At 42.4% G+C, this 22,939-nt stretch overlaps 1 long non-coding RNA gene and 1 pseudogene across 2 annotated transcripts; one reads left to right on the top strand and one right to left on the bottom strand.

The window, feature by feature from the left end:
- Positions 1-5,852: 5,852 nt before the first annotated feature.
- Positions 5,853-10,316, bottom strand: LOC146513344 (uncharacterized). Its single transcript, XR_014875441.1, has 2 exons — positions 8,256-10,316; positions 5,853-8,178 (listed from the first exon to the last, which is right to left on the bottom strand). It is a non-coding gene; the product is annotated as an uncharacterized LOC146513344 (long non-coding RNA).
- A 2,599-nt stretch (positions 10,317-12,915) lies between these two features.
- On the top strand, positions 12,916-20,736 carry LOC146513343 (zinc finger protein 609-like; annotated as a pseudogene). The gene is made up of 6 exons (XR_014875437.1): positions 12,916-13,066; positions 15,471-16,605; positions 16,702-17,065; positions 19,037-19,351; positions 19,574-19,652; positions 19,967-20,736. The product of XR_014875437.1 is annotated as a zinc finger protein 609-like (transcript).
- The last annotated feature ends 2,203 nt before the right edge of the window (positions 20,737-22,939 follow it).

Here is a 22,939-nt window from a genome sequence, read left to right as displayed (position 1 = left end):
GTCTGCTCAGCTTCACCTGACCTGGACCTCAGGACCATGTTTATGCTTCTGGAGCATTTTTAATGACATCATGTGATCAATAATAAGACTGCTGTAAAGTTACCAACAGAACATCCAAGAAGTCCGAGCTTCAGTTTTACTGAGTGAAATTTGAAGATTTCTTCTCACCACAACTGGAAATTGTGAATGTAGAAAAACTCCCGACTGCCCGGATCTTTGAACTTTCTGCTAAAATAATTCTCCTGTGACAATTCAAAAACAAGATCACAATCAGTGCAGCAGAACAGGAAGTACTTTATTTATTCATTACCTACATTACCCATGATGCAATTCCTTTTTGTTCTGTGACAGGAGTTTAAATGAACAAGGTGATTTTTAAAAGATGTAACCATAAAACACTTGTGTTTAATTGGTCCGACTGTCACAGCTGATGTGAGGTTGGCTTCATATCGAGAAGAGCTGATGGGTAAATATTTACAGACTCTGCATCTTCATCCCTTCACTGTAAAGCGTAAACACTGCGCTGCCTCTCACTGTACCTGTCTTACATCAGCCTGTTGCAAGCTTCAAATTAGTGTCACTCTGTTCATCCAGGCCCCATTTTGCCTGTTTTTACACATCCTCCATCCCGGTCTTCCAGATTTATCTGCACCGTATCTCTGTTTGCAGCTGCTCTGGTCCGATCCTCTGCATTAAGCTTCCACATAATCAAATCTACTGACAGCTCGCTGCAGAAACGCTGCTTTCCTCCGGCTTTTCAAAGAACACACCACCCCCTCCGCCTGACTGCTGCTCTCCACTCGGGTCCAACCTGGATGCTGCTGGCGATGAATTGTTGCATAGCAACCGCCTGCTCGGCACCTACACCGTTCCTCGTGTTTGGAGCCCGAGAACCTCAGAAGACGTCATGATGCGAGCTGAGTCACCCACACGGATCAGAGTCACAACAGCCACAAGGGCTCTTCTTCCTCTGCTCTTTATCCAGCTCACACACACACAAGCTACACACCACACAGAACTGTGTGTAACATGTTTCCTAAACATCTGCAGGTGACCACCTACACCTGTGACAGTGATGTCATCAGAACAACATCTGCATGACTGCATCTATGTCAGAGCAGCTCGGGAAATCACACCAGATGTGGGTGTGTGTCGTGTATTTGTAGTTTTTCTGTATTTGTAGGTGTTTTTCTGCTGTCTGTCTTTTTGCTCCGTCTCTGTTGCTACATTTCACGTCACTTTTCTGGTCTCAGAAAATTGTTATTTTTCTTTTGTGTCATGTTCCTGGGTCTGTTGACCCAGCGTTTTAAGTTTTAGTTTATTTGGATGTTTATGTTTAAGTTCATTAGATTAGCGAAGTTCATTTGGTTATTAGACTCCTTGTGTTTTCTTCCCCTGTATTTAAGTTTCCCTCACCCTTTGTGTTTCATGCTGCGTGTCTTATGTTATCAAGTTTGTATTATCATGTCTGTCTCATGTTTCCTGTTTTATTTTGAAGGAGTCGTGTGTTCTTTGTTCATTGTATTTAGTTTCACTTCCCTTGTCCTGTCATTAGGCTCATGTCAGTCAGCTGTTCCTCCATGTGTTCCCACTTCCCCGAATCACCTCCTGTGTATTTAAGTCCTCTGTTTTCAGTGTGTCATGGTCAGGTCGTTTTGTCACTGTCTGGCGAGGGCGGACTGTAGGGGTTGACAAAAGGACCCAAAACACAGACTCCAAGGAACATGGAACAGAACTTGAAATGTTAACAAAAAGCAAGCCGTTTAATATGGCTGGTAAAAAAGGTACAAACAAAGGGCAAACTGAAGCAAAATTAACACAAACATAAACTGGGAAATCTAAACAAACAATAAGAAAAACCTAGACAAGAAACTTTGAAGCATGGCATGGGAAACATGGCGTGGACAACAGACGACCTGACCATGACACACTTGACACACGTGATAGAGCGGCTGTGTGTATTTGTAGCCTGGCTACCAAACCAGCATTTCATCTCTGAAATGTGATCCCAGAGAGAAGTAAAGCAAGCGTGTAAGTTCATCTCTGAATGTTTGTAAAGCATTCCCGTGTTAAGCTTAACAACAGATTGCCTCTCTCTCTCTCTCTCTCTCTCTCTCTCTCTCCTGCTGCTACTTCAATCATAAACTGATCAATGATCAGCTGATCGTCTCTCTTCTTTGTTTTTGGTCCACTTCTCACCAGAAAGAGGAAACCAGCGGCTGAACAACAGCAGCACGTTTAAGCTTGATCAGCTGTTGTTAGAATTTATTTAATATTATTTCTACACCAGGATCTTTTTCTACAGCTGACGTAACTGTGCAGGGGCGGAGCTAGCAAAGTTTAGCCAGGGGGCCCGATAGGGCATGAACAGGGAAAAGGGGGCACAAAGACATACTTTTCTTTCTTATTCTCATTTAAAATGTCGAGCTTTTAATAAATAATTATCTGAATCTGACACCCAAAGTTTTAATCTGATGTAAAATATATAGAAGTCCATTACTGTATATAGTAACTGTTAAGTCTAATATACCCTAGTAAGCTATACTACTTTTCCCTTTGGGAACCATCTGAGCAGTCTGCAGTTCTGTTGAAGAAAGATGTTGAATCTATTTAATTATTCTTGAAAAATAATTTATTTCTGTGCATTTTTTTCACACTGCATCAAATTAAAGTTGATTACGTCGATTAAGCATCACGAGGTGGGGGGGGGGGGGGGGGGGGGAAATGCTCTTTAACTTCTTACATTCAAAGTCCAGACAGAACCTCATATAGCTGCAACAGACATTCCTCCACAAATGGTGACTCTTTTTAGAGAGCCGGCTCTTTCGGCTCTTCAGGTTGTTTTGTTGCTTTAATTAATTTATTATTAACAATAATATAAAATTATGCACAAAAGGAATTACTAATGTAAAAAAAAAAGTGGTTTTATTTTTATATGTTTATATATAAATATATACGGTGGCCCCTAGAGACAAAACACGTACAAACTCCAAAACACATTTCTAGCATGAACTGAACTTCAAAACAGAGCTACTAGATCACTTAAATTACACAATTGAAAGCATGTGTGTATTGTTTGTGTATTTATACACAAGCACTCATATATATTCAAATAATTAAAAAAAATGTTCATTTACCTGTTACTACCACACACCAAATCCGGTCGTTGGTACTTGCTGGATTGTGTAGCCACTAGGTAACAAAAGCTCAACACTGCCCCCTAGCATCCTGGAGCACTTCTGTTGTCTTTTTTATGTGTTTTGTCTCTAGGGGCCACCGTAATTATACTTTATTTATTCCACATAAAATGTAACAAATAAATCATATAATACAAAAACCAACTATTCACATTTGAACTTTTAACTGTTTAAATTTTCAGCTTTTTCCTTTTACAAATTTAAAGTGAAACAACACAATTAAAATATGAAAACAAAAAGAAGATGCACATTCTCTGTCATATGGACCTGCATGAATAAACTTTCTGAATCCTTTATCATCTGCAACTGAAAATAGTTGTGGATGATTACTATACCTTTCTAATGTGACGTTGTTGTCCCTGGCTCTCTCTCTCTCCCGCCTCCCGCTCTGTTCCTGTGCTACTGAGTGTAACTACCGCCCCTCCCCCCTCTGCTCAGCGCAAAGCACAAGGCTCGCGTGCAGAAAAAAGTGTGAGAGAGAGAGAAAGAAAAAAAAAACGGCTTGCGTCGTTTACGTCAAAGATTCGGCTCTAAGAGCCATTTCGTTCGCGACCGACCCATCACTGCAGAGAAACTGAACTCTACTTCATTTACTAATCGCTGTCGTGTAATTATTCTTGTATTAAAATTTGCTCTTTTGCGTTTGAACTGACTTCGAGTTGTTCATGAATGTCTGAGCCACATCTCATCGCAGCTTTGCAGGATTCAGAGTTCAGACTAACTTTAGGAAGCCAGCAGAGGGGCCTCAGAGATATAAAACTCCATGATGACCTGACACAAGCAGAAACATTCAAAATAGTTCTCGATGTTTTACAGTTTTAAGTATTCGTCTTCAACATGAATGTTTGATTAAAAAAAAGTATTAAAATGTCAGTGTAACTTTGATCACAGCGCCCCCTGCCTTGTGTTTCAGGTATACATCGATGCCGATGTACCGGGTGCCCCTGGTGGCCCCATGGCAGTGTAACCTGGGGACGGCCCTGCTCTAGCCTCTCCAGCTTTACTGGTTCGCGCTGATCTGCAGAGGAGCTCTGCGCCTGTTCACCAAACGCTCAAATTCACCACCTGCGATTCTTAAAGCCGACAGCAATATGGGCCCAGCTAACAGCTGCACAACCAATCAGACAGCTGGTGGAGGAAGAGGAGAGTAATGTAATCCAATCAGTGACGTCTGCCTTCAGAGCCAATCAGATTAGCAGGGGGACGGTGACTGTTACAAACAGATGAGTGTTCCTTCTCGTTTATGGTAAAAGTTCCAAGGAGACGCAGATCTATTATTAAATGGAAAAAGGAGAAAATGAACATTAGAAGCGTCAACAAGTTTAATCAGAAGGGAGACGACGGCTGTTTGTCGTAAAACCACACAAGAAGAATCAGGATGATCACACTGACGTTTACGAGATCATACGAGGAGCAAACCTGTACCCCGACCTGTAAGGACAAAAGATCAAACTTTATATAAAAAGGTAGAAATGGTTTGTGTGAAGATGATGATAATCGGTTTAAAGGGAGCAGAGAAATCATCCTCTAAGATCAGCTTCATTTTAAGGAGTCCCACAGGGATCAACATTAGGCCCCCTGTTATTCACTCTGCACAAACTGCAGTTCGTCTCCAACGTTCTGCAATCATCACAATTCTGTTCTGTAACATTTCTCTTCTATTTGGTTGAGCTCATTTTAAATCTCTAATAACCAGTCATCTACAGTTCAAGAGCTTTTATATTGTGCACACGTGGAACAAAAAAGTAGATGCTACTGAGAAGCAACTTTTCTTAAACAGTGAAAACAGTTCTGATTGTGTGATTATATCATCTCTGATAAAGGAGTCCCACAGGGATCAACGTTAGGCCCCCTGTTATTCACTCTGCACATGAACTCAGTTTATTAACTGTATTGATCGTGTCAGGATCCAATCTGCTAACCACTGATTAAGAATATATTAAGGAATCAAAGTATTACATATTTATCAAACAGGTTTTTGGGGGACTATTAAATAGCATATTTGTAGGTGCAGAGGAGTCGACCTTCAGCCTGTGGTCACACTGTGAGCTACACTGGGCCTCCATATATTCGTCAAGTTCATTAAAGTTTGCAGTGGTTCTCTAATAGGTGCCTTAGTTTTTCCAATGTTCCCAACAGTAAATATTGTCCAGCTTCATTCTGCAAAGTCAGTTTTGAAGCTGATGTTAGCTCTTCCTCCTCCCCGCCCCCCCCAGTCGCCTTCACCTCTGCATCACTTTTAGCTGAAGAAAGGACTTCTTCCTCCTGCGTACAACATCTGCACTGTTTATGCTGACAATACCATCTTGAGGATTCACGACTTCATTAACATTTACACCAGTGTGTGTTTAACAGTGCCGAGGCCTTTTAATAAACAACAACAACCACAGGCCTGTATGTTTGTTTGTTTTGTGATCCACACTCATGTGACTCAGTTTCACGTCGGCTCGTTTTGTGTCTGATTTTTACGCAGCATATAATTTGTTCTCATGTCTACAAAATACATGTTGATCAAAGATCTTCCTGAATTAATAAATTTGACTTAAAACTGAATATTTGACATGAATTTTCTGCACTGATCATCTCTTTATGGAGCATCAACAATGACTTTTACCCATGTTTTATTATTATTTTATTATTATTTAGTCCCCCCCCCCCCCCCCAGCTTACTGAGGATGACAACTGCTTTTTTTTTTTTTTCAATATCTTATTTTAATTTTTTCAGCATAGAAAACCCCTCAACAAACAAATACAGCTCAGGCGCTGAGATGATAGGACAAGAAATAACACAATAATAATAATCAATAGGGAAAGACAAAAGAAAGAAAACATTAAAATGAGAAACTACCAGTATCCATAATGAATTAAATGTCATGAATATGTAATAAACAGGGAATTTGCAGTGCCATGGTACATGTTTATACAACGTGAGCTTTCTCAAGGTGAGTACAAAACGGAGTCCAGGATTTTGAGAAAACATTTGCTGCAGGTGTTTGCAGGTATCAAACTTTTTCCAGTTGAATGACTGATAACATGTCATTGAGCCAGACACTGAAGGAGGGAGGAGCAGCGGACTTCCATTCCTTTAGAATAAGTCTTTTCGCAATCATCATTCCAAGGTCGATTGGCACCGTTGCAGGGATAGTTCTGGAACGTACACAGCCAAAAACTGCAATTTCTGGATTGTGTGAGATGAAAATCCCATAAGCTTTAGAGTACCAATCAAATATTTTGGACCAAAAATTGGTCAATGAGGGGCAATGCCAAAGCGTGAGCCAATGTGCTCTCTGATGTTTTGCATCTGTCACATATGGGGGAAGTTGAAGAATAAATTTTGTGTAGCCGAACTTTGGAATAATGTAGCCAATGGACAATTTTAAATTGTATTAATTGATGTCTGCTGTTAACAGAGCAGGAATGAATTTTTGATAGGCATTTGTCCCACATTGATTCTGATATTTCTATGCCCAATTCCTCCCTCCAAGCGTCTCTTATCCTCGTAGTCTGCACTTCAGTGCTGTCATCAAACAAATGTACAACTGCTTTTTAAAATGTATTTATTTATTTATTTATTGTTTATAGACAAATCTCATTAAGAACATCTGAATGTCCATCAGGATTTACTAAATCAGACTCTTTTATTTAACAAAGTTCATTTCTGTAAATAAACTTTGTAAAGGTCACAGGTTGAAGTTACCTGTACAGGTGTCAGTTTTGTGCTGTTTTCTTCAGGCTTAAGGAAGTTTGGGAATTATAGTTTTCTTTTTCAATTTTAAATTTAATGTCATTAAACAAGATGAAATATTCACTGTAGGATTATACATGCTAATCATAATAGCAAAGCACATCTCAGGTTTGTTTTAATCACCAAACTTAGAAATAAATAAATAATATAATAATAATAATATATAAAATGAAATTGGAAATTTGAATTTAAAGTCAAATGTTCAGAAATCAGAAGAAATCGTTCTGTGGATAAACACAGAGTCTGCTCAGCAGCACAGCTCACATTTAAAGTTACAAACGTCACATTTTCACTGATAATCCTGTTTCTCTGCAGCTCTGTATTTATATATACATATTTCACCCAGTACTTCATATTTGTTGTACTTGTACATTTTTTTATTGAACAGTTTAAACTTGTGAGAACTGACTGATCTTTTTGTAAACTCCTGTTTAAAACCTTGTAAATAAACTGAGGCTGACCTCATGTCCCAAACATCTGTATTTAAGGTGGACTGAACCTCAATTTGGGCCAGGTTACGGTCATGTAATACCAACATTAACCACACGATGGAGCAGTGTCAGCAGGCGTCCTTAAACACTCGTTCAGATGCCCTGATCAGGAAACCGCTGCCCCCTGGTGGTCAGAGTCTTACTTCAGGTTAGCAGACGGCATTCGCTAGATTTAATCTGCAGATTATTTTAAAGTAATAACATTAATAACTGTCCACAGGTTTCATTTACCAGCCTAATTATTTTAACCTAAACACAGAAAATGAGGATTTCTCTTCTTATAACCAGCAGCTGTATTTTTCCCATTAATAACTCAACGTTTCAAAGGGGATCAGTTTTTCTGATTTATTATTTAACCACAGGTTCATCGTCTCACTTGGGGTCATTTAACAGTTTGTTTCTTAAAGGTCCAATCAGGGATGAGGTCTCCAGCTCAGCTGAGTCCTGTACCCTCCCTGCTCTTTAAACCGATGCTCTCATTATTATTGTCCCAAATAAATGAATACAAACACTGTTAAGACTTTTTAACATAAAGGAATAAAAGCATCTTCATAATGTGAGTAAAGGTCAGTTTCAGCTGATGTTGATGAAGCTCTGCAGCAAGACTGCTGAACATCAGATTTAATCATTCAGTCTCAAAGATCTTTAAACACAGAGAAACAAATAATTGTAATGGAGTATTTTTCAGCCCTTCAGCAGTTTCTCATTAAAGGTTTCAGCCCCGCCCCCTCACACATCATCCATCCTGTTAAATGAATACAAAAAATACAAAATTGTTGTTTGTTGTAGTTTAATTTACATCAACTTTAAATTTAAACTTACATCAATTCAGCTCTTTGTACACAAATCCTGTTCTCCCAGTTCAGTCACGTGACCATGTTTGTCGTCCTTTTAAAATCCAAGTTACCTTCGAACCTGCAGAAAAAAATCCTCTCATTGATGTTTTAAGTCTTTAAAGTCACAACCTTAAAAAAGAAAAAGAAAAAAACATTTACACGAGCAGGGTGACCTGGTGTCCTTCATCAGGACCAGATTAACCCCAGTTTGGACTCTGGAGGTGGGAAGGCTGTCAGCGGGTCAGAGCAGAGATGTGGAAAAGCATTTGTAAATAAAACACAGACACAGCAGCTGGAACACGTTTCAGTGATTAGGACAGAAAATGAACTCAAACATCAGAGACGGCAGCCTCGTCACGCTCACCGCCTTTACAGAGTTGGGAAAGCCGCACTCGGGGAAATATTTACACCTCAGCTTCACCAATCAGAGATGTTTCACCTGCTGCATGAGAGCTTTCAGGCTGAGCACGCTCATCACAGCCACACAGCTAACATCTGCAGCGAGGAGCGAAAAAACCTTTCAGGAAAAGTGATTTTATGCAGGAAGACTAAACCCACAGAAATTACTTCAGCAGCAAACCTACAAAACACTGCCGTCTGTAAGTGTGCTCACATCCCTCTGGGCTGTGCAGGTCTATATCCTGCTTGTTATTCATGCTGTAATTTATGGCAGTTCATGGAGGACGAGTCTGTGTAATGCCTAATAAACTGTCCCATCCCTGCTCTTACGTTTACTGCAGAAACATCTTTAAACCAAATGAGCCCACGCAGCTCTTCATTAAACTTCTCTCTTTAGATGAAACTCTTCAGATTGTTCTGGAAGGTGCCCACAGACATGATAACGAGGGAAGCACAGAGCATCAGTAATGTACTCGCTCAGGTTTATTATTAACATTTGTAACAGACCTGAGGCTTTGCTGACACCTGCTGGCCAGTTGTTGTACTGCGGTTTTCACACAGTCCTGAAGCTGAACCATCAGATCCTTTATATTTACTGTAAACATGATTAAATATGAGGATTTGAACGAATTTTAAAGACTTTGCTCATAACTACTAAACCTTTTCCCAGCAGGTAAGTTTTTTTTGTTTTTTTTTTAATTCCACCATTGACTTTGTAGTTTGAATCAGTCTTTATTGGCTCAGGTCATGTATAACCCCGCCCTCCGGGGACAGATTTGTTGACTCCTGGTTTAAACTTACTGCAGAAGAATAATCAAATCTACATAATTTGCAGAGAAGGTGTTCACGTGTTCACGCAGGTTCAGACGCTCTGAATAAAATTAGTTTTTCTTCTCTGTGGTTCTGGAGGTTTTTTCCAGGTGAACCTTTTTTTTTAAATCCAGTAACGTCACTTTGTTCTTAAATCCTGACTTGGTTTCTCAGGTTGGTTGTTCAGCTTAAAGAAAGAGCTTATAGAAACACATTGAGCTGCTTTAAAGCTGCAGAGCCCGTCTGAATATTTTTACCTTTAACAACAGGTTTCTCTTTGATCGTCACTATAAATGTGAGGAAATATAAATATTACTCAGATTACTCTGGAAGGTAACTACAGATATTATAATTAAACAACATCTGTGAGTAGCAGGAGCTGAAGTGTTTCCGTGTCACTTAATCCAGTTTAAATATCTCTGAATTTTTAAAAAATCACATCCTTCTAAATGATTTTGTTCTGAGGGGTGGAGAAGCTCCCCGAGTCTCCAGAGAGCTCCACCTTTTTGTAATTCTAACAATATTTTCTTGTTCTCATAAATCATGATTTCAGGATTATTCCACAAGCACAGATTTACTCCTGTTTTTAAAAATCACAAGATTTTACTTGTGAATCCCGTCATTCACATAAATCCGGTCAGAAGCTGACGGGTTGTTGAGTTTCTCCCTCTAACATCATAAATGGATGTTGTGCGCAGAACCTTGACCAACTCTTTGTGTGACGTTTGATAAAATAATCAGAAACAGACACAAACGGACACAGAGAGACTTTTTATTAGTATTTTATTTTTTCCAAGATGACACAAAGTAAAGATCAAAACAGTCACTGGAAGGAGAATATAAGACCTGAGGCAGCAGCAATCTCCACTGCAGCGAATATCCTGCAGGCTGGATTGCAAACATCACAACACACTGACTCTGTAAGGTGGCCCGGCGGAGGAGCTGAGCATGAAGATCCATCCTGAGCTGTCAGACAACACCAAATATGGCCCAAATATAACCTGCAGCACGTGCACAGCGACCACAAAGGTCTGTACAGAAGAACTAACCGGCTAAAAGGAGGCCCGACACGAAGCTGTTCAAATCCAGAACCTTCTCACTGATGCTGTAATAACACCCTGCCACACCATCATAAAAAGACAAAGAAATAAGAGAAAGATGATCCAAAAGGACCGTGAAGGAGTGTTATGATGATTTCTGATATGAGGTTCAGTTCTACAGTGGTGATCGCAGGGTGTGCACAGGTCAAGTGCCACTATGACCCTCCAGAAAATAACGAGGACAGGGGATGATCGTTCAGCTCTTTAATGGCAGATTTAGCGTGAATGTGGGTATATGTGTGGGTGTGTGTGTGGTTCTACAAACAGAATGGAAAAACAGAACACAAATTACAATCAAATTATAGACAACAAGAATCACCATATAACATATTACAGCCACATACTTGTCTTATAGGCCCTACTACTAAGCTGGCGGCCTTTACTTATAGTCTGAACCATATTTGGCAACAAAGAAAATAAACATCTTTCCATCACTTAACTCTTGTGCCCCACTCACTTATGATGCCAACTAAAGAAGGTAAATACACATAACAAATCACCAACTCAAACCAAACTCAGTTTGGCCTAGGTGAACTTAGCTTAGCTTAGCCCGCTTAGCTTAGCTTAGCGATAACTTAGCTTATAGCAAATGTACAAACAGAGGATGTCCAGAGCGATAAAATATACAGGCTATCCTTCTTACACAAGAAATATCCTGTAACTCACCAGTCTTATGGACGCACACTCTCATTGAACCCACATAAACTGCCATTTTTCATCCCAGTCAAAAACATTACTCACAAAACGGCCGCGCCCTCTAGTGGCGAGGCAGAAAACTGCATCACAGTCCTTTCCTTCAGAACAAGGAGTGTAAAATGACACAAACAGATACTGGAGGGCTAAAAAAGAGAAAACAGACCAGAAAATAGATAAAAACAAATGCAAAAGACACAACATAAGTAAAACATGATGAAAATTTACCATGAAGAGAAGTGATATGGGCACAAGAAACTGAAAAACATAAAAAGACTGAAGGAGCACAAAGGCCCACAGAGCAACACCAAAGGGCTCCAAAGAGCTTCATGGCTGCAGTCGGACACACAACGACACTAAACAGACACAGTGAGACTTTTTAGTGTTTTATTTTGTTTTGTTTTTGGATGTCTGATGATCCCAGTTTGATTATTATTTATGATATAAGCTGTTAAAGCCACAAATGTCTTCAATGTAAAAAAATAATAAAAAATAAAAATACTGATTTAAATGTGATGTTCATGTTTTTTACTTGTTCTTTGCACTGAAAAAAAAAACCATATGTTTTGATTTGTCAATATATACATCATATATATCTGGCATAAACATGCCAAAACAATAAAGTGAGAATGAAATATAATATAATTGTCATTTTGGTTTGATTATCATTTCATTTTAAATGTTAGACTTTACGGCCATAAAACCGAGTATATTAACTCAACCTGTCACTTGAAGCAATGAAGACATTTGTTCGGCTCTTCTTTCATTTGATTATCTCTCCTTTAGTTGTTTCCCTTTAAAAGATGCCTGAAACAAATTATTCTCACGTCTCAGACGTGAAGATTTGCTGCTTTCCTTTAAATTATTGACTAGTTATCGCTTAGACCCTGACTTTACTTGATTAAAAACAGCAGGAAAAAGATTTCCTTCCCTTATATTGTGGATTCCACACAGAATAGGTAGAGGAGGTGCTCTTCTTGTATTTTATTTCCTTTAACATCCTGTAAATGTATATTTATTTCCCAAAAAGCTTGATTCTGTCTCTCTGCACGTAGTGTTTTCAGTGACGCTACGTGCAGATAAACAGAATCAACCTTTTGGGATTTCCTTACCTGAATGATTGAGCATGCATCAAGACGTTGATTTATTTTTTTCTTTTTATGTTTATTTATACGTTTTTTTTATCAGCTGTTTGATGAAAATCTAGTGGCTGTATGGTGAGTTAAAGGTACAGTTTTTCTCATGTTAAATTTGAAAATATGGGAAATTATAGTTATAGATATTAGTCTTATAGTAATATCACTTCTACAGTAACAGTAAATGGCAAATCTTTCTCTTACTAGTAGAGCAGTTTTTTATTAAAAGAAATACACAAAATAAATTCAATAGACTGGCTTTTTTCCATAACGTTTTATCGATGTCTTAAAATATTTAGTTTGTATTTCGTGTATTTTCTAATGTTTTAATATCGCTTTTTAATTTTTTTCTAATTCCGATTTAGAACAATTAAAGTTTATTGTTGTTGTTGAAAGTAATCCTCATTATTGAGTTCAGCTGTTTCGCTGTCATATAAAGTCTGCACTCGTCGACCTGCCAACGATCGCGAGATTTTGGCCACTGCGAGAAGAACGGGTCCAGGCAAGGCATAGCAATATTCATATTTTGCAGCACGAGCAGCAGCAACAATAATAACAACAAGCTGTTTGTCCGGTTATGTAGGCTGGAGGAGAGATGAAACGCATGGTGCCAGCTTCAGCCAAAGACACGGATGGAGACACGGGACTGTGATCTGCAGGTACACGAGACGCCGCGCGCTGTGCTCAGGAAACACTGATAGCTAGGTTTATTAATAGCTAGCTAGCTGGCTAACGGTTAGCTTAGCTCGCGGAATGTTTGGCTACAACTGCTGTGGGATGATTCAGTGTGTGGTCATCCTCTCTCTGACCACTTAAACCAGCAACAGCTGACTGAACACAGGCGCGACTGTGGGGCTAACGTTAGCCAGCTAACGTTGCACGTCTTTAAAGAAGCTGAATGAGCACACTGCTAGTTCATGTTAGCATGCTAACGAGCCACCTAACGCTGCTGTGAGACGCTCTGTTATCAATAATCTGTAATCAATAATCAGGTGCTGGGGGAAGTGTTCGTGTCTTTTTGTCATTAAGGTGAAAGGTAACAGCGGCCAAAATAAAATGATACTAAAAAAACAGTTTTAATGATGTTTTTAGGAATAAAATGATCAATAAATCAGTTTTTGAGAACCCTGTGAGCAAACAATCTTTAATATACAAAGACTGGAACGTTTGGTCTTGGGACAGGAGTGTGCAAAAGTCTTAAATCATCTCATGTCTTTATATATTGTAGGAAAACGTGTGCCAAGCATACATGGAAATGTAGTTAATAAGCCAAAAATGGGAGTGTAATTCTAGTGAGATTAAAAGTAAGTGTTTGGTGTGAGCGCTTTATTCTTCAGCGTAGCCAGACGTTTCTGTGAGGAGCTTCAGGAATCCTTCTTCAGGCTTCTTGAAGGATATTCAAAGCTCTTTTGGATGTTTCTGCCTCTTTGTTCTGTTCTGTGTCAGGATGATCCCAGACTGCTTCAGTAATGTTCATCCAAGACTGATAATACTCCACTATTTCTCTCTTCAGGCAGTTTTTGGCATCTTTGTCAGGCTGAAAATCCTTTTTCCCGATGGTTTTGCACGGTTGATCAAACTCTGATGGTGCTTTTCAAAGATCTCAAACACCACTGACTAAAATACAAATGAGACCCTCCACCGTGTTTTATATGTAATGTGGCATAGCTCAGCCTTAACTCCCTGCTTTCCCTTAAGAACTGATTCTGGACAGCCAGCCCTCTGATGAGACTGTTTCTGATGAGGCTGCAGTGAACGTTAGACGGTCAGCTGAAGGTCCAGATGCAAAAACACCATCTTGTCTTTCAAATCGTGATATCTTCTGTACTTTAGATTCAGCCAATGAAATAAGAACAAATGTATTTTTTGTGACAGGCAGCTGGTGACAAAGAGCCTAAAGATCAAACTTTTTCCTATTATGTGTGGACACAGCACTGGTGCATCCCTTGAGTCAGGAGCCTTTTTATCTTTGAGTGATTCATAAGTCAAAGTTCAGAGTCTTAACAAAATCTCAGGTACAAGGACTGGACTGGAAATGAGTGAAAAAGCAGCCAATGTCCAAATAAAAACTTTAAAAGACCTTCAGAAATCTGGAGGCTCCCAGTAAGCAAAATTTAAAGAAATGAGTGGCTTAAGACTTTATACCTGTACCTGTTGATACTGAATGTTTAAATGCCCTCAAACTTCAGAAACTGAAGTGAAGATTTTTAGTTCAAAGTATGACATGTGCTTACGATGAGGTGAGACGTCTGTTATCCAAAAGACTTCCTGTTACAGCAGCCAAAACATGAAACGCAGCCTATAATAAAATCACTTTAAATGGAATTTAAATAAAAAATGTAACAAAACTGAATCATATTTAAGAATGAAAATCCAAACTCGAAACCCCTAAAATTCTTTGAGCAATATGAAGGAGCCACAACACGGATTCAACGATAACGCAAAGTTTTAAATGACGAGTCTGAAGAAGAAAAATTAAACCCGATGTTAGAAGGTCGACATGATCTCGAGAGGCGTCCAGTCCAACATGAAGATGAATGAAATAACCGCTGGCGACATGGGCGGGTCCTGAGTTGATCCTGCCTCAGCTGAGAGTGCAGAATAGCACTGATGGGCATGACGCTGTGGTTAATCTGGCAGCTGAATCCTGCGACGTTTGTGAGCAAAAACGAAGCATGACTGAATCACTTCCTGTCTCAACGTCGCCCTGATGTTAAATTTGAATCTGTGACAGTTTATTTAAAAAAAATTAACTAAGAAAGAAATCGCTCTTTCAAAGTCATCAGATCAGTTTTATATTTTTATTATTCCGGTGTGGATGTTGGGAAAAAGTCTCAAACAGATTGTCGTGTCGTTTCTACGTGTTCTGATCCCAACGGCGCCGCTGTTCACCTGATCAGTGCTTCATGTGTGGGTCTGTTTCCTATTAAAAACATACTTGAATCACAAAGATTTCCAGACATTAAAGGCCCTCGTTGATCTCATGTTCGTTATGCTTCAACAGTTAAAGTGTGCAGACGCCGTTTCTGCTCGTGTCACTAACGGGTTTTTTTCCGTCTCTAGGATGTGGCGGCGCTCCTGTCATACAGACAGACATTGAAGAAGAGGCGGACCTCGTGACTCGTCTAACCTCCTCAGACTGCACGTTTCCTGTGTGGGAGCCTCTCTGCTTTGGTTGTTTCTGGCTGAAGTCTTTAGTCTCATAAATAATGGACCGGACCTGCCCCTCCCCCGTCCTCATCGACTGCCCCCACCCCAACTGCAACAAGAAGTACAAGCACATCAACGGACTGAAGTACCACCAGGCCCGCGCCCACCACGACGTCCGACTGGACCAGGACGGCGACAGCGAGTACGGGGACGACCATCCCGAACCCGCCTCCTGCAACGGCGCCACCATCTCGCCCGCTCGCTCCACTACACCGAAGGGTCGGGGCTTCGACGCCCCCTCCCCCTCACCAGGCAAGCTGACATCAAAGGTTAAAAAGAAGACGAGCGAGGCCGAGCCTGAGGTGACGGACGGCGGCGAGGAGGGGGCGTGTTTGACTGACGAGGCCAGTAACGACGGCATGGACGACAGGAAGGTCAAGAAAATGACGAAAGCTGAGAAACTGGGACAGAAAGGCTTGAAGCTGACTCGGCGCGCCCGGAGTTCCCTCGCCGTACTCCCTCCAAGCATCCTCCCCCGCTCTGGGCTCAGTGGTACAGTCCGTACCCAAAAGCCCCCAGCTGAAAAACGTCCAGCCTAAACCCGCGCCCTCCCTACTCCTACTCCCACGAGCAGGCCTACCACGCCCACCTCTTGGCCTCTAACCCCGCCTACCGTCAACAGTACGAGGAGCAGCGACAGCGCCACGCCGACAAGAAGGCGGAGAGCAAAGAGCGCGAGGCCTCCGTGAAAGAAGCGTGGAAGCAGAAGGCATCGGTACCGCCCACTCTGTCAAGGGCGCCCAGCCTCACGGATCTGGGCGCCAGGGGAGGCGTGAACCCAGCGAAGCCCAAAGAGCCCGCCACGGCTTCGGAACAGGCCAAGTCGGTCATCATGGCGAAGGGAGAGGACTCCAAGGCGCCCGGCGCCCAGCCCGAGGGTTTGAAGATCAAGCTGAGTGAAGGAGGGCATCACGGGAAAGAAGAGCCAAAGTCGGGGGTGGAGTCGGGCCGAGCGGCGAGCGTCGAAGCCGCCATGTGGTACAGACAGGTACAGGCGTCTTCCTCTGTCACACTTTCCTCCTCGCTTGTGTTTTCAGATTGATTGAGGTTAGTTTGATGCTGATGAAGGTTTCTCCCTCTGCAGGAGCCCGACGCGCGTCTGTGGTCCTACGTCTACCCCAGCAAATACTCGGAGGCGCCGAAACTTCAGGAGGACGACAGGTGGAAGGAGGAGCGGGACAGGAAGGTGAAGGAAGAGAGGCCGCGGCCCAAGGAGAAAGACGAGGCGGCGAAGGAGGCGGCGGAGGGTAGGACACAGCTGCCCCCCGAGGAGCTCCGCGGGGGCGGGAAGGAGGCGCGCCCGCCTCACATGCAATTCCCCTCGCCGCTGGCCCAGCATCAGGGCTACGTGCCCTACATGCACGGACCGTACGCCTACAGCCAGGGCTACGAGCCGAGCCACCCCGGGTACAGAGGCATGCCCTCGGTCATGATGCAGAATTACCCAGGTGAGAAACGCAAACATGAAGCAGGCGCAGCAGCAAAGAGAGTGCGAGGGCGGCGAGTGAAAACCAGCGAGGAGCGCGAGTGTTTTGGTTTGACCGAAAATTAAAAGCCGCGTTTCTTTGTGGTTCCCGAGGGACGAGCGAGCGCCAGCTGTTGGTTTCTGTTTAAGCTCGCCGGTCAAACCTGCCAGCTGTTCACGCTGATGAGACTTCAGGAAGCTGAACTTCAACTTCCTCTAAAATCCACCAATTTTCACTTTTTTCCACATTTCTGTGTAAACAAATGAGATCAGGCTGTTTTAGACCAGCCGACGCTTCAAATTCACTTCTGTTCATTTTCATTCACGTCATTAACCCTTTAAAGCCGGTCAGAGCAGCACGCTCTGTTTTACGTATTTTTAAATCCTTGTAGCTCTGCAACCACGTGAGCTAGCGCAATAATTGTTTTGCATATGAAACCGGAGGAGTTGTACTTACATCTTATGCCATCAGCTTGTCCTCGGTCACAGTTTCCTTCCACATATAACTTTGCAAAAACTGCATAAAAAGCACTTGCAGCAACAAAAACATAATATTCCAGAAACACGCTTTGCTGATCCGATCAGCTGTTTGTAATACTTCCTACGTTGGAATAGCCGTCAGCGTGAACTATCGCATGTCCGCCATGACCTGCCCGAAACCGGAAGTGACGTCATTTTGCAGAAATGTAGTTTTTTACCATCAGGGCCTCATGAGCCTATACTGGTGTTTTTAAAAGTTATGTTTGACTTTATGACTTTCTGTGTGGTTTCTGGGATGCTTAGGACTCATATTGCACTGCTGGAAATAGTTTATTTTGATGCATATGCTGCTTTTTAGCAAATTTGCATCATAATATTTCGTTTTTCCTGCAGTATATAAAAATTTGTGTATTTCAAAAATAAAACTATGAAGACACTCAAAATAAATTTCCTGTGGTGGGAAACTATTTTGTGCAACTTTTTTGTATTTACAGTTTTGAGGGATAAGCCTCTTAAATTTCTCTAACTAGAAATATATGTTAAAAAAACAAAAACGATTTTCAATTTTTTTGTAGTTTATTGCACTTTTTTGCAATTTATGTAGTTACTATGCACTTAATGCAGATATTATTAAAATCTAGGCTATAATGGTTGTATTTATGTATAGCAACTTGAAATGTTCCCAAAAATGGCTCCACAGCATGTAAACATATAATATAAGCTCTGGCAGACTTGGTTCTATGGTTGGTCTTAAAGGGTTAATATAAAATTAGACGAATGCGACGCACCCGGATGATCAGACTTTCACTGGCCCCCGAAAGAAGTGATGCTTTCAAAGCGCTGTAGAGGAGTCGATGCTGAGAGCTCAGCCGAACTCTGACAGGTTTAAAGATCTTTAAGCACCACTGCATGTGTAATCCTGGCTACGGTGGCCACTGTGGGACAAACATGCTGGTCAACAAAGACGCATCAAAGTCTCTGTTGTTGTCTTTACTCACACTGTAAGTGGAAACTGTTGCTGTGATCCGGCGCTGTAGACTGAGGTGAGAAGGAATAGGATGGCGTTTAGTTAAGGTGGCGTTGTCTCTTCCCTTCCTGTTGTGTGTTTGGTGAAGGATAAAACTCTCGTGTTTCATATCTCCAGTCTGAAGATGCAGGCATGAATTTAAACGCCTACGATTTCTCTCCTCTGCCTTTGGCGTCATGCATTTGTGGGCGGTCTCTAGCCACATGCATAAAATGTGATGTTTGGATCCGTCTCAGCCGTTGTGTTCACAGCTGGTGACACGGAGCTGCTGCAGTATTTTAGTGGATTCATTCTGAGTTTGTTGGAGAACAGTTACTCACTAATCACCTGAGAAATGGCGTACTGACCTTTAGAGCTGCTGCCTGAAACGTCACTGCCTCAAGCTGCCGCCACGCCATCACGTCGAACCTTTATGTTCAAACATAAACTTTATGTTTGTCTTTCCAGGCTCGTACCTGCCAGCCAGTTACTACGCCTCCTCGTACGGCGGGAAGGTGGGGGCGGGCGAGGACGGCGAGAAGCCCTCCAGGTCAAGTCCGTCTGTGAAGCCGTCCAGCGAGGCCAAAGCTCTGGACCTGCTGCAGCTGCACGCCAGCCAGTACAAAAGCAAGTCGCCGTCCATCCAGGACAGCAAGACGCCACATGACCGAGAGCGGGAGAGAGAAAGGGAGGGCGACCGGCCACGCTCCTCGCCCTCGCAGCGCATCATGCAGTCCCATCACCACCTGGGATATCCTCTGTACGACCTGTCCTACCCCTCAGGTGAGCCTCGCCTGCTGCCTGTTTAGCTCAGGTGTTCTCGGACTGGAGGACAACCTGCTCAGTTTAGTGACCAGCCACACAGCCGTGGTGAAGCTGACCTCCCATGATTCATAGCTGGAAAGGGATCCTCTGAGCCCGCCCACTTCACCCCACTGAGCCTGCAGCTGCTTTTAATGAGTGGCGTGTGCGAGTTTCAGTTCTGACATCCTGTCTTTGTTTCAGGCCTCTCGTCCTCCGCCATCGTCGCCAGTCAGCAAGCGTCCGCCCCGTCCATGTACCCGCCTGCACGGAGGTGAGAACGGTAAGACACACACACACACACACACACACACACACACACACACACACACACACACACACACACACACACAGCAGTTATGTGTGAGGCTGCGCAGGTGCTCATCACATCCATGAACATGCTTGGACCCTGCTTCAGGCGTCTCAGTGCAGCAGCTCCACCTACTGGTCAGATCAGTGAATCTCAGTGTAAAAATCCAGAGTTACTGAACAGGACATCAGCCTCCTCCTCCTCCTCATCACCTTCTTCTTTGTTTTAATTTCAAACCATTCCCTGGTAAAATCTTCTGACCCGTGATCTCCTCTCACTTTCCGCAGGCACACCTGATTGGCCAGCCTCTCCGCCTCTCCGAGTCATGTGACTGGATCACGTGAAGAAGCGTTTCTGTTCCTGTGACATCAGTTCAGTGGTGTTCTGTGTATGTTTGATATCTCTGCCTGGACGTCCAGCCAACTGCTCCGACCCTCGCTGGACCGGATCCTGGTCCCTTTGGGTTCTGCTGGTTCTGGGCGGTCCCGTTGGCCAACAGGTGCTGCTGGGATGCAGAGCTCACAGTGACGTACCTGCAGGGACGACTGGGTGACCTCTGACCTCTTTCAGAAGGACGGGCTCAGCTCCGGATGACATCACACCGTTACCTGGATGCGTCTCAGCTTCACGTGAAATAAAGAGAACACTGGATGAAGGAGGGCCGGCCAATCAGAGGCAGTATTCAGACTGCTTCCTTGTACTGACTGAGTGACAGGCTCCTCCTCCTCAGTGTGTAGCTGTAAACATGCTCTGTGTGTGTGTGTGTGTGTGTGTGTAAATACTGTACAGAGGAATTATTTTAAAGAGCTGTTGGATGATGTTGGATTTCCTACTCTTCTTTTTGTCTGGAGTCTCTGCCTCTGTTTTTCTACTGTTGTTGATCTGATATTAAACCTGTAGCTGGTGCAGCAGCGCTTGAGCTCAGCGTCCTCATTTATTCCCTGAAAACACCAGAGAGAAGCTGATGTTGTGAAACGTCTTCAGGTCCTGGGATGATGGGAGGCAGGAGGGAGTCGCTCAGATTAAAAAGGGTTCTTCTTTCAAAACAAAAAGCTTGCAGACTCTGGTTTCATTGTGTAGAATAAAATATTTCCTGGTTTAAAAACGTAAAACAAATGGAGAAATGTGCTTATGGATGTGGATCCATATATTATTCACTTTATTCAGTAATATGTGGCCTCGTTAATAAAGAACTGACCTGCCTAATGTACTGCAAAGCACATGCACATATAGTTCAGGATCACTGTAACCTCAGTGGCTTTTAAAAAACTTTATTTTGGAATTTCATATTTTGATTTTGATTTTTCTAGCCATTCACATTTACTTAATGTAATAAATTAGGTTTTGGGCATCTGTGGCACTATGACATAGATGAATACATGAAAATTGCAGCCTCCCATTTTATTTTTATGCTTCAAGTCTCTTTTGGGGAAAACTACTGTTAATGTCTGTAATATAAGTTCCGCCAGCAGATGGCGCTCGGTGTCTTACGCATCAGTAGCCGACACCTCGCTAGAAGAAGAGTGGTGCCGAGCTGGTGCACCGAGTAGTTCCTGTTACCTGCTGTTCGTCTGTTTTTACAGGTAAGCTGGGTTCCAAATAATACATATGCAATGCCGTTACAGTTACCGTTTAAAAAGGTGGTATTTAGAATACAGTTACTTTGTTGAAATAAATGGATTACACGGCGGTACTTCCCTGTTTCATATTGTGGCGGATCAGGACTGTTTGGGTTTTGTTTGACAGCTACGTTCTGTTGTTCCAGGCGGCAGCTTTACGGTTGCCATGGTTACAGGGTGACGCTCTCTCTCTGCGTGTTTCCTGGGTGAGAGAGCGCCTTGTTGTTGTTGTCGAGTTTAAGGGTTGATAACGATGAATCACCAGCAGCTGTTGCTAAAAGCACCTTTGTTAGATAGCAAAGTATTTACAAATAATTCTCCCGTTCATTGATCTGAGCATGCGCAGAATGAGCCACAGCGCTCCTTTGATCCTTTGATCTTCTCAAACGATCATTGTGACGTCACGGTCGACATCACATTCTCTGCCACGCCCACCAAGACCTTAAATAGAGCAGCTCGTTTAACAGTTTAATCAGAAGGAGCCAGTTGTTTTAGACAAAGCCAACCTTTGCATTTAAATCATTCACAGATTTAACTTTTTGACACTTTTGAGCATTAAACCTTTAAAGAAATGTCACAGGGAAGCGGAGATCACGCAGACCCACTGCAGCGTACGACAGATGAACTCAGGCATGAATACGCACAACTCAGGCTTGAAAACTTACGACTCAGGGAAATGAACGCACAACTCCGCGAAAGAAACACACAACGCAGACTAAAAAACACACGACTCAGGGTGAGAAACGCACAACTCAGTCAAAACTACACTGAACTAAGTCAAAACTACATTGAACTCAGTCAAAGCTACAGACAACTCAGTCGAGAAAACACAAAATTGAGCAAAGAGATGGAAGAACTCACACAAACTGTGGGAAATGTACAGCAGACAACAGAAAGAGAATCCTTTGGTTCGTGGTGTCTAAACCTACTTGGAGAAGGTTTAACTGTTGTCGCATATGTCTTTGCTCTTCCTGCAGCTGCTTTCTGGGTCGCCTGTAAGATTTTCGGCTGAAGCGAATGTCCCACTCTGTGAGGTCATGATTATTATCATGACCTCACAGAGCGGGGACCGCTTGCGTGTGCTTGCATGCACACGTCCCATCGACAATTGTGGATTGTTTATGTTTATGGAAAGATTTACGCTGTGTCACATGAAAATATTCCTTTGCAGCATTTGATTGGAAATAATTACTTTGATTCCATCACATCTTAAATGAATAGTGTTTAATGTCATTACTGTTTTTAAAGGGTAACTGGTCCACATCCACAATTACAGCTGTAATTGTGGATGTGGACCAGTTACCCTTTAAAAACAGTAATGATGTTTTCCAGCCACAGTCCACCGACCTGTCATAAATACGCTGTGCTCTCCTTTGTTTGATTTAATTTTGCCCCTCACCTCCCAACCAGTCATGGCAGAAGACCGCCCCTCCCTGAGCCTGGTTCTGCCAGAGGTTTCTTCCTGTTAAAAGGGAGTTTTTCCTCTCCACCGTTGCCAGAGTGCTTGCTCATAGGGGATCATTTGATTGTTGGGGCTGAATTTTTGGATTTCATTTAATTGGCTTGAACTGAAAAACCTAAAAATTCAGCTGAGGGGTTCACATAGTGCAGAGCACTACATTTGTTAACTGCACTTTTTTA

The sequence above is a fragment of the Neolamprologus multifasciatus genome, chromosome 7 (assembly GCF_963576455.1).
Source record: "Neolamprologus multifasciatus chromosome 7, fNeoMul1.2, whole genome shotgun sequence".
Taxonomy (NCBI): Eukaryota; Metazoa; Chordata; class Actinopteri; order Cichliformes; family Cichlidae; genus Neolamprologus; species Neolamprologus multifasciatus.
Note: the sequence above shows the minus strand (reverse complement) of the source record. Positions and strands in the feature narration are given on the sequence as shown.